This window comes from Aotus nancymaae, unplaced genomic scaffold, assembly GCF_030222135.1.
Source record: "Aotus nancymaae isolate 86718 unplaced genomic scaffold, 86718_ANA_hifiasm-v0.15.2.pri h1tg000012l, whole genome shotgun sequence".
Classification (NCBI taxonomy): domain Eukaryota; kingdom Metazoa; phylum Chordata; class Mammalia; order Primates; family Aotidae; genus Aotus; species Aotus nancymaae.
Genome location: NW_026988423.1, coordinates 15,771,034 through 15,786,855, shown reverse-complemented (window position 1 = coordinate 15,786,855; position 15,822 = coordinate 15,771,034). Strand labels below are relative to the sequence as shown.

General features: G+C 38.7%; 1 pseudogene; it reads right to left on the bottom strand.

The window, feature by feature from the left end:
* Window positions 1-13,382: 13,382 nt before the first annotated feature.
* Window positions 13,383-14,434, bottom strand: LOC135274560 (heterogeneous nuclear ribonucleoprotein A1-like; annotated as a pseudogene).
* Window positions 14,435-15,822: the final 1,388 nt, after the last annotated feature.

The following is a 15,822-nucleotide window of genomic DNA, read 5'->3' as shown; positions in this document are numbered from 1 at the left end:
ACCAATTTTACACTGCATTGACCAATTGACTTATATGTCTGAGGGAGCCCTGGTTACTTGCCCATCCAGCCACAGCATTCCCTGAAGACTTCTTACATGAGTCACATCAGAGAAACTAGGTGTATGCCCAGCAGTCCATTTTTCCACTGAGAATGAAGCCCCTTCCTGAAATCTAGTACTGACAATCTGTGGGGTTCGTGGCCAGCCTCCTATTCTGGGCTGGGCCCTATTCTCCACCTTAGCCAGCTTCTGAGTGCAACTCTGTATTGACCAAAGCTAATTTGCCCCTACCCAGCTGAGTGTAGTGTTACCTCTACTTGGACTCCCCTGCCACTGGCTCCACCCACTGGTCTGGTTCTGAAGCATCTCACAGTTTTGGACAAAGGATTTTGACAGCAAACTCTGAAACTCAGGGACCTGTTGCCCTAGTACTAATTTCAGTTTCTCACTTTTATTACTGACCTGTGTTACTGAGTTCTTTGCAAGCCTTACAGCTCTTGCCAGAGTTATAAGAGCAACAGAGCAGGTACTCAACAATACTAACTAGAATAAAAAATAAGCATTTCTTTGTTGTGAATCTTTTCATGTAACAAGAAATGTTGGTAACAGGTTGATATTTCAAGCTTCATTTTGTGGAGGAGAAACTAAAGCTTCCCTTATAGGAGGAAGGAGGATGCTGGTGGAGTCGGGAGCTGCACTGTGTTTCCCGGTATCCTGCTGCCACCATTTTCAAACCCTTCAATGTCTCTAACTCAAGGTCCTTAAATTTGACCTATCAAGGTACTTTAGATCTCCTTAGCCTTTAAAAGTATTATGGAACAATAAAAACCAGACTATTCTGTGTCACTTAGCATCTTTAGTAAATCTACCATTTACACCCTTTTCAGTGGTTAAATGATGACCACTGTCTCAGTTTAAAAGGACAGCTTGAAGAGTTCGCATTTGTATATAGAGATAGTACTCTTGATCCTAACAGGAGAACATATACTTAGAGTCACTTTTCCAGGAGTGGAGCTCAGTCTGCTCTCCGCTCTATGCATTCTCTCACTCAGCAGTGTGAGAGCAGTGGGAAAAGCACAGCATCTGTTTGATTTGAGATCCAGTGTTCTCACTTATTGACATTTTAACTTTTGTTTGTTTGTTTGAGACAGTCTCACTCAGTCTTCCAGGCTAGAGTGCAGTGGCATGATCTCAGCTCACTGCAACTCCACCTCCTGGGTTCAAACGAGTCTTGCACCTCTGCCACTGGAATAGCTGAGATTACAGGCCTGCACCATCACACCTGGCTAATTTTTTATATTTTTTGTAGTGATAGGTTTTGTCATGTTTGCCAGGCTGGTCTCAAACTCCTGAGCTCAAGTGATCTGCCTGCCTCAGCCTCCCAAAGTCCTGAGATTACAGGCATGAACCACCACGCCCAGAGAACCCTTTAACTTGTGACAAGACATTTAACTTCTTACAGTCTGTTTTGTCTGACTGTCTCTGAGTGCTGTTTGTGAAGATTAAATGCTATATCATATACTAAAGAACTTCAACAATTATAAATTTGTTTACCATATTTTTAGATATTTTAAAGATAACAATAGCCACGATCAATAAGATAGATGTGATAATGAGATGGAATTTTCCTTTTGCGCCAAGCAAGCTGCCTCATCTGGGCATTAAAACCATAAGGAAGTTTTCTCTGTAAGGAAGAAAACTATCTCAGTGTGGATTTTTCTGTGTGTGTGTGCATGTGTGTGGGGAAGTAGTTTCTAAGACAAGGATTCAAGGGCAAGTATTGTATCTGAGAGGTGACCCCATGAAACTTCAGCAGGTGAAAGAGGAAGTGATGCAGGAAAGGGAAGGCATCGAAGAAGGGGTATGTTATGACACCATCTACCAAAGTGGGTGATTAAAGCTTATTCTCGTGGGAAAACCCTAGGAAACAGCATGAAACACATGCCTCGGAACTATCCCACTGGAGGTTGAGGGAGTTGGGTGTAATTTGTGCTGTCACTCCCATCACTCATTGTTGAATATGAGTACTCACTGCTGGAGGTGAGGGTGTTAATTCCTGGTACTCCCATTCTGTGCCCTGTGTGTTTGTGAATGTGTGTAAAGAGGGTGGCTATAATTCAGCCTTCTGGAAAAGCCCTTAGAAGGTTGTGTGCGGCACAGTGGGCTGGATACTAACAGAATCTGCTATGAAATTTATCTGTGGTACAATAGCAAAGACATGGAGTCAATCCAAATGTCCATCAATGATAGACTGGATAAAGAAAATTTGGTGCACATATATCATGTAATACTATTCAGCCATAAAAAGGATGAGATAAAGTCCTTTGCAGGGACATGGATGAAGCTGGAAGTCATTATCCTTAGCAAACTAATGCAGGAACAGAAAACCAAACATTGCTCATTCTCACTTGTAAGTGGGAGCTGAACAATGAGAACACACGGAAATGGGGAGGGAACAACACATACTGGGGCCTGTGAGGGGAGGGTGAGGAGCAGGGAGAGTATCAGGATAAATAGCTAATGCTTGCCAGGCTTAACACATAGGTGATGGGTTGATAGGTGCAGCAAACCACTCCTGCACATGTTTACCTATGCAACAAACCTGCTCATCCTGCACATGTACCCTGGAAATAAATAAAAGTAAAATGAACTTATCTGTGGTATTTGAACTCTATGCCAGGCACAAAATTAAGTATTTTCCTCTAGTCGATGATGAACCCATGGCTCAGAGAGCTCATATTAGTTCTGTACTGAGTTGTAATCCCCTTGAGATCAGGGATTGGCTGGTACCTCTTATGTTCCCAATGCTGGACACTGGACCCTACACCTAACTGATGCTCCTTAAATGTTTGAGCTAGATGATTGTGATGATAATTTACACAAAGCCAATTGGTTAATGAATGAATTTGGAATCATACTTTTATATCTATGATTTAATTATACTTGCATTTCATAATAACTTTATGAGTTATTATGAGCAAGAATGTTATTATAAGCTGAATTATACAGATGAGAAGCCTGGCAGTTAGTCATGATATATTTAAAAGGCTGAAAATAAAGAGTTAAATTTTTTTATCTGGAAAATATAATTCACAGAACTAAGTTACAGTAATGATAAAAGCTAATAGGCGGTCATTGAGAAAATAGAGTCAACAATGCCTGGAAATTAGAAGGAAAATTCCTTTTTATTTAATAAAGAACATTTAATATAAACTTTAAAAATGGTTATATGTGTTTTAATTGTTCTTCAACTGTTTTTGTAAAACTGTTGCCACATTTCCAGCATTTTTATGGAAACCTGAGGGGAAAAAATTACTCTGTGAACTTTTTCTTTTCTTATTAAGGCAAATAAACAAATAAAGATGAAACTCTGTGCATGCATCTGAGACCCAGATAAGGGTTTCTTTGTCGCTGTCACCAATATAGAAAAATCTATTTAAATTTTCTTACTTCCCTTTTCCTTTCAAACCTGAACAGTTAGTCTTGGCTCTCACCCGCTCCTTCCCCAGTTATAAAACCAAACAGAAAGTTTGTACTGAAGGAACAAGTCCCTGCAGTGACTCAGAGGAAACAAGCATTTATAAACCATGTTTCCCTAATGCCTCAGTACAAACATGGCTGTGGCCCAATTCCAGATTGGACGAGGCAACACTCACTGGTGTGGCCCCAGCAAAACTGAGTGTCAGAGAGGGTTAACCAGAAACAAGACCAGAGCTGCAAATATCTTTGAGGCAACACCACACCTTGGAGATCTTTCATCACCAAGAGTCAAAATAGCAATGGCTGAAACGAAGTCGGGCAAAGAAATGTTGGACTTTGCTAGAATGGAACATTGTCTTTGAATTTTCTATATAGATTGGCCTGGCTGCAGCTTCCATACTAGTTAATCCCTTCTCAGTGGTGCTGTGAGTTGTTTTCTTTGTATAATATCTTGGCCTAGGTTCCAGGTTGACCATATCTGCCTAGAATACAAAGGGTTACAAGGACAGTTTAGTTTTGGCTCTGGAGTCAGTCACATCTAGTTTTGAAGCTCAGTCCACCACTTCATATTTTCACTTGACAAATGTTTACTAAGGACCAATTTTGTGCCAGGCCTGGTTCTAAGTGCTGAGAATGAGGAAGTGAGCAAGATAGGCAGGGTCCTTGCTCTCCTGCTATCACATTCTAGTTGGAGGAGCTATGAAAAACAAACAAATGAACGAACAGAAAACCAGAGAGATTGTCTGGCAGTGATGGTAATAATGCTATAGAAATAAATTAGGGAGTTAGGTTGTGTAACTAGGGAAGGCCTTCACAAAATGGTGAGGAGGAGGCTGCTATGAAGAGGTTGCATTTAAGCTGGGAGCTTAATCATACAAACAAGCCAGCCAGGATAAGCACATTCCTGGCACACACGAAGTACTGGAAGAGGAATAATCTTGGCCTATTGAACAAAAAGAAAGCCCATGTGGTGAGTGAGGGGAGATTAGTGTAAGAAAAGGCTGGAGAATGTGGTAGATAAAAGATGGGCACCCATTCTTAAAGATGCCTCCCATAGACATGTGGGCCTGTTTCCCCTCTTCTTGAATCTGGGCTGGCCTCTGACTGTTGTGACCACTACCACATGGCAGAAATGATGTGGTGCCTGTCCTGATCCTAGTCTTTAAGAAGACTGGCAGCTTTTATCTTTGTCCTCTGTGACCCTAAACTGACATGTAAGAAGGCTGACAACCTGCTGCAGGGCCACATAGACAGGCCCTGAGAACACATGAAGAAGAGAGGGCCTCAGCTGAACTCAACCTTTCAGCTGCCCCTGTCAAGGTGCCAGACAAGTGAAGGATATTGTCTTGGACCAGATTAGCTACAAGCTTAATACCACTACGTGACTCCAGTAAATGCCACCTGAGACAGAAGAACCATCTAGCTGAGCCTTGCCCAAAGTCCTATCACAGACAAAATCATGAGATACAATTCAGTGGTTGTTGTTTTAAGCCACTAAATTTTGGGGGTAGTTTGTTTCTTAGCAAATTATATCTAGAAGAGAGAAAGAGAGAGAGAGAGAGAGAGAGAGAGAGAAAGAGACGGTAGCAACACTACTTTGACCTTGATCCAGGATAAAAAGTTTGGCTTGAGATCGATGAGAAATCATGGGAGGGCTTACGCAGAAGGTGTAGGGCTTATAAAAGGTACATTGTGAAAATTACATTATATGTATAGAATGATAGTTTGCCTGTTTCCATTCCAATAAGAATTGTATATTACTGCTTTTTATTTACTTTTCTTGTTTTATCCCATTACCTAAGGTTTCTGGTTAAACATTTAATGGAAGTGGTATTATCAGGAATTTTTGTTTTAATCTTCATCAAAAATGGAAGTTTTTGCCTTAACCCTGATACTAAATGTTAATCTTATTCTAGACTGGATACTGGATATTGGACTGGTAATTACACTACTAAGTTTGATATGTAAACTAGATCTTTTGTTGACACTCTTTTTTGTTGTTAAGTCTTTGGACGTTTCCTTTTATTACTGATGTGCCAAATTATTTTTTAATTGCAAATATATTTTGGAATTCATTAAACTTTTTCCAGCCAAAAGAAAGCTCCATTGTATTTAAAACTTCATTTGAATGCTATTTTCTCCTGGCTTTCTAGTTCTTTGACCTTGTACAGAAGGTCAAGATAAACTGAACTAGATGTGTCTTAGTTTCTCAAACTATAAAATGGGAATAATAATATGCTATGTGCCAGCATAGTGTGCTATTTTTACGGCTCAGTTTCTACCTGAAGAACTGAGGAGACTCCAGCTATATCCAAATTCCTCTCAACTAGTTCAGGAGAGAAATCATGCACATACTCACATACAGGGCCTTTGTCATCCCAGTTGCATATCCACTAGAATTGGCCAGCACAATTGCTATTTGGTATCCTCTAGGCCCTCTTCTTCTCTGATGTTGGTTCCAAGGATTCTCCAAAATGGCAAGCCCTATTAGCCTACCGATCAGTGGCCTAGGCTTCTGCAATGGCTGCTTTCAGACTGTCAGCTGGGCTCCAGCCACCATCAATCTCAAGTGGGGCAAACATATTCACTTTCTCCACTTTGGAAAGAAACTGCCAAAAGAGTGATTCCTTGACCTTCTGGATCCCTGGAGAAATTTCTGTGTTACTATTACATTGTATTATATTATAATTTATTTCAGTGACACCTGTTATATGGTTACACAGTCCACAGGTACTCTGTCTGTGAGCAAACCTGTTCACTGGCCCTCCAGATAAGATCTCTACTTGGCCTCTGCTTCCGTTCCCTTCACCCAACTTGTATCCCGGTTTTGTTCCTTAGATGAGTTTTTCCAAAGTTGTGTTGAAAAAACTTTAGCTTGCTTCCTCAGACATGCTCCATACAAGAAAAATGCTCTTGATTAAATCCATTTTTCTTTTTATATCTCTATTTCATAGATCCACAGTGCATATCAGTATATTAAGACCCCAAGATATGTTCTAGCAAGAAGCAGTCTTTCACTTGGCTTAATCTCGTATTTCATAAGCCTGTTTAAACAAAGAACTATTTTGAGTCTCTCTGATGAAGAATCCATATTCAATAAATGTTGTTTGAGGAATGCTGCATTTCATTCCTTCTCTACATCCAAGGATCATAAGCTTTTTAAATTTAGTTTTTACCTTGCTTCTTTCAATTACAATAAATACCAAAGTAGTTCCAGATTTTTTTGTTCTTCTAGGGGTTAGTTGTTTTACATAATGAAAATAGACTGCCTGGGTTTGAGTCCTGAATCCATTACTTACTTACCACATAACTGGGCAAATTACTTTATCTGCACCTCAGGTTCCTTGTATGTAGAATTAAGATAATTGATAGCATTTTATTTTCAATAGGGGTGCTATGATGATTAAATTATATCATGCATAGAAATGAGTTCCATATTTTCTTATTTTCTGTTCATAGATGTTAGCTGCTATTACACATATTATATGATTTTTATTTTAATTATTATTTGAAACAAAAGAGCCAACAGTTAAGGCCTATAAATCATTCTTTTATATATACAATTTTTCTTAAGACAAAATTGATCAAAACTAGATTTGTCCAGCTTGACTTAAATGTCATCCTGTTATTATTTTAAATCAGCGTTGCTCAACAAAATCTGATTTTAGAATGGGTGTGATATTGTACTTATGTATCACTGAAATCAGAAGTTATGTATCACTGATATAAGAAGTATGTTAACTAGATGTTTTTCCTCTTTCACTCCTATCTATGTAACATGTTACAACAATTACATTTGCTATCTTACTAATGTTAATGCCATAATAGAAAAACCCAATGTTGATAGTACTATTTAAAATATAGTTATATGCATTTAGTATATTCCAGGCACTGTACATCAAATATCCCTGAAAAAAAAGTACTGGAGAATTGTAAGCCTCATGTTAGCCAATTGTTTATTCTAAGCACTTAGATAATAACCAGAATTCTCTAGTTATTAGTTCATATTATGTTCAGGAGAGCTGTGAATGTAGAGTAGGAATCAGCATTAATCTCATTTTCTAAATGAAGGCTTCAAGGCATATGGAAATTTTATTTTTATATTTCTGATGATGGAAGTGGAAAAACACAGGCTAGTTATCAGGGTGGAGGAAACCATGATTAGGACCTTTCCAGGATTAGCTGTTACTATTAAGGGTCTTTTGTTTGGGAAGTCAGAGAATAGGAGTGGCAACTCTTTAATCCCAGTCACCAGACAGTGTGTACAAAACAGGATCTTTTACCTTATAAAGGAAACATAAGGCCACTGAAGTAGGGAAGGCCAGGGTTGAATTGAATAGGGTTACACTTTATCACAAACTAAAATTTAGTGATAGAAGAGACACATGTCCCATAGGTTCCCTAAATCTTGCTCTGTATAGCAGTCTTCTTTAAGTTATGTATATATTATCAATAGGAGAAAAGCAGGTTAGATCCTCTATTCAGCATGCTCTGCCTTTCCCTGCAGGAAGCTGCCCAAAAAGGCGGGATTTTGCATTTAAGAAAATATTCTAAAAACTATCCTTGAAAACTTAAACTTACCCTGGCAAATGTACATTATATGATACAGTGATTTAATAATCAGTTTTATTGTTCTTATAAAACTCCTGATTTAGAAGCAATAAGCTTTTGGGCAAGTGTTCTTTTGGCTGATGTAATGATGGAAGTGATTTTATGATGCACACAGCACAAGGGCTCCTTACAGAATTGTTATTGTTTATATTATTATTTTTGGCTGAATTTCTTGGCTGTATTCTCTTTATCCTTGAACAGAATATGATTTTCTTATTCTGTGAATTCTGATTCTGATTTTCTTATTCTTTCTCATGACTGGGAATGGCAAGAGTCCTAAGAAGATTATTTAACTTCCAGTAGGCAGGGCTGTACCTATCTTGTTCATCACTGAATCTCCAGGGCTGGATATATGCCTGGAACCAGAGCGCTTCAGAAAATATTTGTTGAATAAATGGATGAAGGAATGACTAAATAAAATGTTTTCTCCTTGAATTATCCAAATAAACTACTTAGAATTCAAATTACTGAATAATTTTTCAGTCTTCCACTTTGCTTAGACACTGAAAATTGCTTTTAGAAAAGTCAAAAATTAATTTGAAGCCCTTTTCAAGAGAAACTTTTTCTAGAATCCAATGTATAATATAACTATAAAAGATGTCTTATTTCTTATCTATTGCTAACTTCTTCAGTTGCCAAAGGCAAGAAGACAAGTATCTCTCAAACGCAATGCAGACAAACTGCCTACTGCTATTTAATGAAAAGGAAACAAAATTGATCTGACATGGTACTTTTATATAAATAAAAATATTTTTTAAACCCTCAAGCCAGAAAACTTCCTGAGAATAATATTGAATGATTGCTTGGTATTTCTTTCTTTACAAAAATATTAATATCAACTCTCTATGATAGATGAATTTTATCTACTTTTTCCCAAAGTCAACCAAAAAATAATTGTTAGTATATGTAATATACATAGCTCTTTATTGCTGGAGGTCTTCTAAAAAACTTGTACTCTCAGATTTATCTCAAAGGCAATAAAAATAAAGTTATAAAAATATTTAAATTGGCTATTTTTTTTCCTGCTGTTTCACAGACCAAAGAGTGAGAAAAAAAGACTCACTGGAAATGTATTTGTTAATAATTTGCACATAGAGTATCATGGAATATTTTTCCTACAAATAACTTTATATTAGAGATGAATCTTCCTATATCTTCTAATTCAAACCATGTATTCTGGATTTAATATTAGGAGTCACTCTTAACTATCTCACATGAAGGACAGGGAATAGATCAAAGACATCTCTGATAATAATAGAATATAGTTATAAAAACAAGAGCCAAAATCAAGATAAAGATTGCCATAGCCTTCAAAATGTATAAAATTGCCATTGGGCTTGTTGTTTTGTATAGGTATAAATTCAGGTTAAAAAGTTATTTATGGAAAAGAAAGAATCTTTAAAATCTCAAGCAAAGGTGCATTTCCCAGCTTTATTTGTTTTATTACTATTGACATCCAAAACACAAGTTACACATCAGCTTTTGAGATTGTCTCACTCTCTCCTCTGTGTGTGTGTGTGTGTGTGTGTGTGTGTGTGTGTTCTTCCCAAACTAAAGTAATAATTCTATTGCTTTGCAAAGCACAAAACATAGGGATTATGGGAAAATGGTCAAGTTTATGGGAAAATGTACTGGTTTATATATACCATTAGTCTCATTAATTTAAAGCACTTTTCTGTGCAGATATTTTTCTATTCCCTATCCTTTCATTCAGAAAGCACACATGGAGCCTTCCTTAAAAATATGTCAGCAGCTCCTTTACTGAACCCTCACTGTGGACCCAGCACTGCCTTAGGCTTTATGAGACATGATTCTGGCACTCAAAGATCTCATATTCTAACTGGGGTTAGTGGGTGATAATGGTTTGGATCTGAGTCCCTGCAAAATCTCACATTGAAATATAATTCCCAGTGTTGGAGGTGGGGCCTGGTGGGAGGTGTTTGGATCATGGTGGCTAATCCCTCATGAATGGCTTAATGCCATCCCCTTGGTAATGACTGAGTTTATGACAGATTGGGCTGTTTGAAAGTGTGTGGCACCTCCCTTCTTGCTCTCTTGCTTCTGCTCTGGCCATGTGATATGCCTGCTCTTGCTTTGCCTTGTCATGAGTAAAAGCTCATTTAGGCCTCCCCAGAAGCCAAGCAGATGCCAGTGCTATGCTTGTACAATTTGTAGAACCATGAACCAATTAAATCTCTTTTCTCTATATATTACCCACTCTCAAGTATTGCTTTATAGCAATACAAGAATGGCCTAATGCAGAAAATTGGTACTGAGGAGTGGGACATTGCTATAAACATACCTGGAAATGTAGAAGCAGCTTTGGAACTGGGCAATGGGCAGACGCTGGAAGAGTCTGAAGGACTCAGAAGAAGACAGGAAGATGAGTGAGAGTTTGAAACTTCTTAGAGGCTGCTTAAATGGTTGTGACCATAATGCTGATAGTGATATGCACAAGTGAAGTCTAAGCTACTGAGGTCCCAGATAGAAATGAGAAACTGATTGGAAACTGGAGAAAGGTTACCTTTGTTATTCTGTAGCAAAGAATTTGATGGTTGTATTGTGTCCATGACCTAGGGCTCTGTGGAAGTTTGACATTAAGAGTGACAACCTAGGATATCTCGTGGAGGAAGTGCCTAGGCAGAGAAACATTCAAGATGTGGTCTGGCTGCTTCTAACATCCTGTACTCAGATGCAGTTGGAATTTATATTTAAAGGGAAAGCAGGACTTAAAGTTTTGAAAATTTGTAGCCTGGCCGGTGGTAGAAAAGAAAAGCCCATTTGCAGAGGAAGAATCTAAGTGTGCTGGAGAGAAACCACTTACTAGAGATATTTGAATGGGTAAAAAAGTGCCAGGTGCTGACAGCAAAGACAATGGGGAAAAGGCCTGAAAGGCATTTCAGAGATATCTGAGGCAGCTCCTCCCATCACAGGCTCAGAAGCCTGGGAGGGCTGAATGGTTTCATGGGCCATGCCCAAGGCCCCATTCTCCTGTGCAGTCTTGGGAAACTGCTCCCACATCCCTGCTGTTTCAGCCCCAGCCATGGCTCAAAGGGCTGCAGATGTAGCTCCAGCTGCTGCTTCAGAGGGTGCAAGCCATAAGCCTTGGAGAGTTCCATGTGGTGTTAAGCCTGTGGGCATGCAGAGCACAAGAGTGAAGGAGGCTTGGCAGTCTCTCTGTAGACTTCAGAGGAGGTGTGATAGAGCATGGGTGCCAGGCAGAAGCCTGCTGTAGGGGTGAGCTCTCACAGAGAACCTCTACTAGGGCAGTGCTGAGGGGAAATGTGGGGTTGGAGGCCCTGCGAGGCCCACTGGGGTACTGCCTAGTGGAGCTATGAGAAGGGAGTCACTGCCCTCCAGACCCCAGGATAGTAGATCTACTGGCAGCTTTACATCTTGAGTCTAGAAAAGCTGTAGGCCCTCAACTTCAACTAATAAGAGCAGCTGTTGGGGCTGAACCCTGGTAATCCACAGGAGTGGAACTGGCAAAGGCCTTGGGAACCCAACCTTTGCTACAGTGTTTCCTGCATATGGGACATGGAATCAAAGGAGATTATTTTGGAGCGTCAAGATTTAATGACTTAAAGATTTAATGGAACTTAAAGATTTAATGGGTACCAGACTTGCATGTAGCCTGTAGTCCCTTTGTTTTGGCCAATTTATCTCTTTTGGAATGGGAGTGTATACCCAATGTCTGTACTCGCACTGTGTCTTGGAGGTAAATACATGTTTTTTGATTTTATAGGCTCATAAGTATAAGGGACTTGTCTTGTTTCAGACTTTGGACTCTGGACTTTTGAATGATGATGAAACAAACTGTGACTTTTGGGGAACTATTGGCAGGATATGATTATATTTTGCAATGTGAGAAGGACATGGGACTTGGGGGGCCAGGGGGAGAATGATATGGTTTGCATCTGTGTCCCACCAAATCTCATGTTGAAATATAATCCCCAGTGTTGGATGTGGGGCCTAAAGGGAGGTGTTTGGATCATGGAGGCAGATCTCTCATGAATGGTTTAATTACATCTCCTTGATGATGAGTGAGTTCATGCAAGATTGGGTTGTTTAAAACTGTGTCACACCTCCCTCCCCACTCTTGCTCCTGCTCTGGCCATGTGACATTCCTACTCCTACTTCATCTTCTGTCATGAGTAAAAGCTCCCTTAGGCCTCTTCAGAAGCTGATCAGATGCCAGCACCATAATTGTACTGCCTGCAGAACTGTGAGTTAATTCAATCTCTTTTCTTTATAAATTATTTAATTTCAGATATTCCTTTATAGTCAGGCAAGAATGGCTGAAACATTGGACTTTCAGGGGAGACACTGGTAAACAAAGTGACACTGTGAAAAACCAGGTGCTCACATAGAAAACAAATAAGAATACAGAGGATGATAGAAGGTGTGCTTCCATTTCTAAGCCCTTGCTAATGCTTTTTCTTCCACTTTGAATGCCACCCTCTTCCTTTAGAAATTCTGCCCATCCTTAAAAACTGGCCCAATGATGCCTTCTTTAAGAAGCCTTTTCTTAGCATTCTAGTCAGATTGATCTCTCCCAGCCCTGTAGGCTTACCTTTTTTTCTGTACTAATTCTATGGAAGTTATTATATATGGGTTCATATTATAACTTTTTACATATATTAGGAAAAAATATCACCTTTAGTTCTTGAATGGCCAAAACTAGATTTTTTTTGTATCTTGGAATGGTCCACAGTATCAAAAACAGTGTCATTCATTTATTGAGTAGGTGATCCATATGTTTATTGAATGGATGTTTGTATTATTGAATGATTGAGTCACAGGATTTTGTATAAAAGCTATAAAGAGATTTGTATTATTTATTACAGTTTACTAAGACCTTCCCCATAGATTATATTTCTTAATTCTCTAAGGTAGTAATTATCATTTGTCACCTTACATATCAGTTAACCATGGATCAGAGAGGTTGAGAAACTTGTTTAATCTCAGAAAGCAAATAAATGGCAGAGCTGACACTTAAACCCAGGTCCTTCGGCTCCAAAAAAAAGGTCCAGTACTCTTCCCATTTCCTCATTCTACTTTTATTTTAAAGACATTTATTCTATTTAGCATCATTATTAGACTTTTACATTTAGCAATCAACAGCATGGATGCAAAAAAAATCTACATTAAAACCCTTTGTTGGAATGCTTTACACTTTCCACAGAACAGAAACTAAAATAACCCATTATACGATTAGTCACAATTACAATCCTCAAGTTTTTTGCCCATACACATGAGTATTTGTCTGAAACATGTCTTCTTTGTAGAAGTTAGGCCCTGCCACCACTGTGCTTGGCTGAGCTCACAAATCTGTTGTGACCTGTAGCTTCCCTGTCACTTCTCTGGCTCTCCTCTCCTGCTAAGCTTTGTTTCCTAATTAAAATCTTCTGCCACTGCTATAGCTACTGCTGCTACTGGAACCACCATAGCTACCTTGGTTTCATGGCAAAGTATTGGCCTCTACCACCTTTGGGGCCAGAGCTTCTGCCTCCAAAGTTTCCTCCCTCCATAGGTCCAAAATTTGAAGACTTATTGTTGTAATTATCAAAATCATTGTAGCTTCCACCATCTCTAAAACTGCTTCCATCATTACCAAATCATTATAGTCATCTCTACTGCCACCAAATCCACCACTGCCATGGCTGCCACCAAAGCCACCACAACCACTGAAGTTTCCTCCATTATCAAAGATGTCATTCCCACCTAAACCACCTCCACAACCACCACGAATGTTTCCAGAACCACTCTTTGGCTGGATGAAGCATGAACCATCTCTTGCTTTGACGGGGCTTTCCTATCTTCACAATTGAGGCCATTCACAGCATGGTATTTCTTAATGACAATCTTATTCACTAAGTCATGATGGTCAAAGGTTATAAAGGAAAAGCCTCTTTTCTTGCCACTGTTTTGGTCAGTCATGATTTCAATCACTTCAGTTTTTCCATACTGTTCAAAATAATCTCTTAGGTGATGTTCTTCAGTGTCTTCTTTAATACCACCAACAAATATCATTTTCATAGTTAAATGGGCACCTGGTCTTTGAAAACCTCTTAAGACAGCTCTCTGGTTCCACAACTCTTCCATCCATCTTGTATGGCCTTGCATCCACGACTGCATCCACCTCCTCCACAGTAGCATAGGTGACAAACCCAAAGCCTCTAGAATGCTTGGTGTTTGGATCTCTCATTACCACACAGTCCGTGAGCGTTCCTCATTGCACAGAATGGCTCCTCAGGCTCTCATCAGTTGTTTCAAAGCTCAACCCTTCAATGAAGAGCTTCCTCAGATGTTTGGGCTCTTTAGGAGACCCTGACTTAGACATGATGCAGGGAGAAAAGAGACTTTAAAGACGCTTCCCCGGTGGCATCTGCAGGCAGAAAGGAGCAAGCTCGTGAACGTATCTCTTCATTCTACTTTTTATAGTTATTTACTATAGGGTTTATTTAAATGAATTTAAAAATCTTTAGTAACTGCAAATTATAAGCATTGTGAGGAAAGGCTATTGAGGCTCTGAGTATTCTTAAAAGACTAATATAACAAGTCATTTGTATATGTTTTAATGAATCTGATGCCATTTTAAGAACCAGTATCACTGCTGTTCCATTGGAAGTCTTAGATTGGGGATCTCTTCAGATGATAAGGTTCTTTATTTCTCTTCAGAAAGCAGCTGTTGAGTTCATCTTGTAGGATTTTTTTTTTTCTTTCAAATACCAAACCTGAGTTCCTAAGTTAGTGTGCTGTGATATTTAATACATCAGTTGATGTTTTTAATAAATAAGGCTCTCTGCAGCTTTTCTGTTGTGAATTACAGTCTCCAACGTTCATCTGAATGATGGATATTTGTGCATGCCTTAAGTTCAAGTTTTTGGTTATCTTATAGCCACGTGGCTACAACATAATAGTATTAATCTACTTCAAAAGCAGTCTGAGAGAGTATAAAAGGGCTTAACTTGGTTTCAGAAGATGTGATTGAGACATGAGTCAACTGTCCTTTCTTCCATTGAAAGGAGCTGTGTGATGCCAGGCAAAGCCTTAATGTATGTGGGTGATCTTTTCTCCATCTACGAAATGAAGGAATTGAAAAGTCTGATCTTTAAGCGCCTTCCAACTCAATGTTCTAGGATTCATTTGGTCTTTTGTTGAACAAGAAAGCCCTATGCTTCCAAATGGTTATAGAAGCATTAATTTTAGACAGTTAAAGCCATCTTCCCCAGTGGCAAGTGGTGTGAGATTAAATAAATCACTTGAGCTCTTCCTTGGTTTACTCATCTGAAAGGTAGGGATAATAATAACTACTATACAAGATTTTAAAAAGACATTATAAGAAAGGCCTTTGTAAACTTTAGTATACAGTACACATATTCTTGCCGGCCTGCTGCTCAAATATAAAATGCAACTTTGTGATATAAACAATCTGAAATGATAAAAATAACATAATTCTAAATGTTCTTCCTGCATACATTTTTAATTATTATAATATTTAATAAATACATAATATATATGTTAACATATATGGAAGTTTTGCAGCATAATAATAAAATGACAACTCATGACCCTACCACCCATCCTAGGTACTGAACCATTCTTAACATCATTGAAACAGCCCTGTGTGTTTTTCTCTGATCCAACCCTCTACTTTCCTACTACAGTTTGCATTTTTAATCATCTAAAATATATTTACCACATATGTATGTATTCTTAAAGAGTATG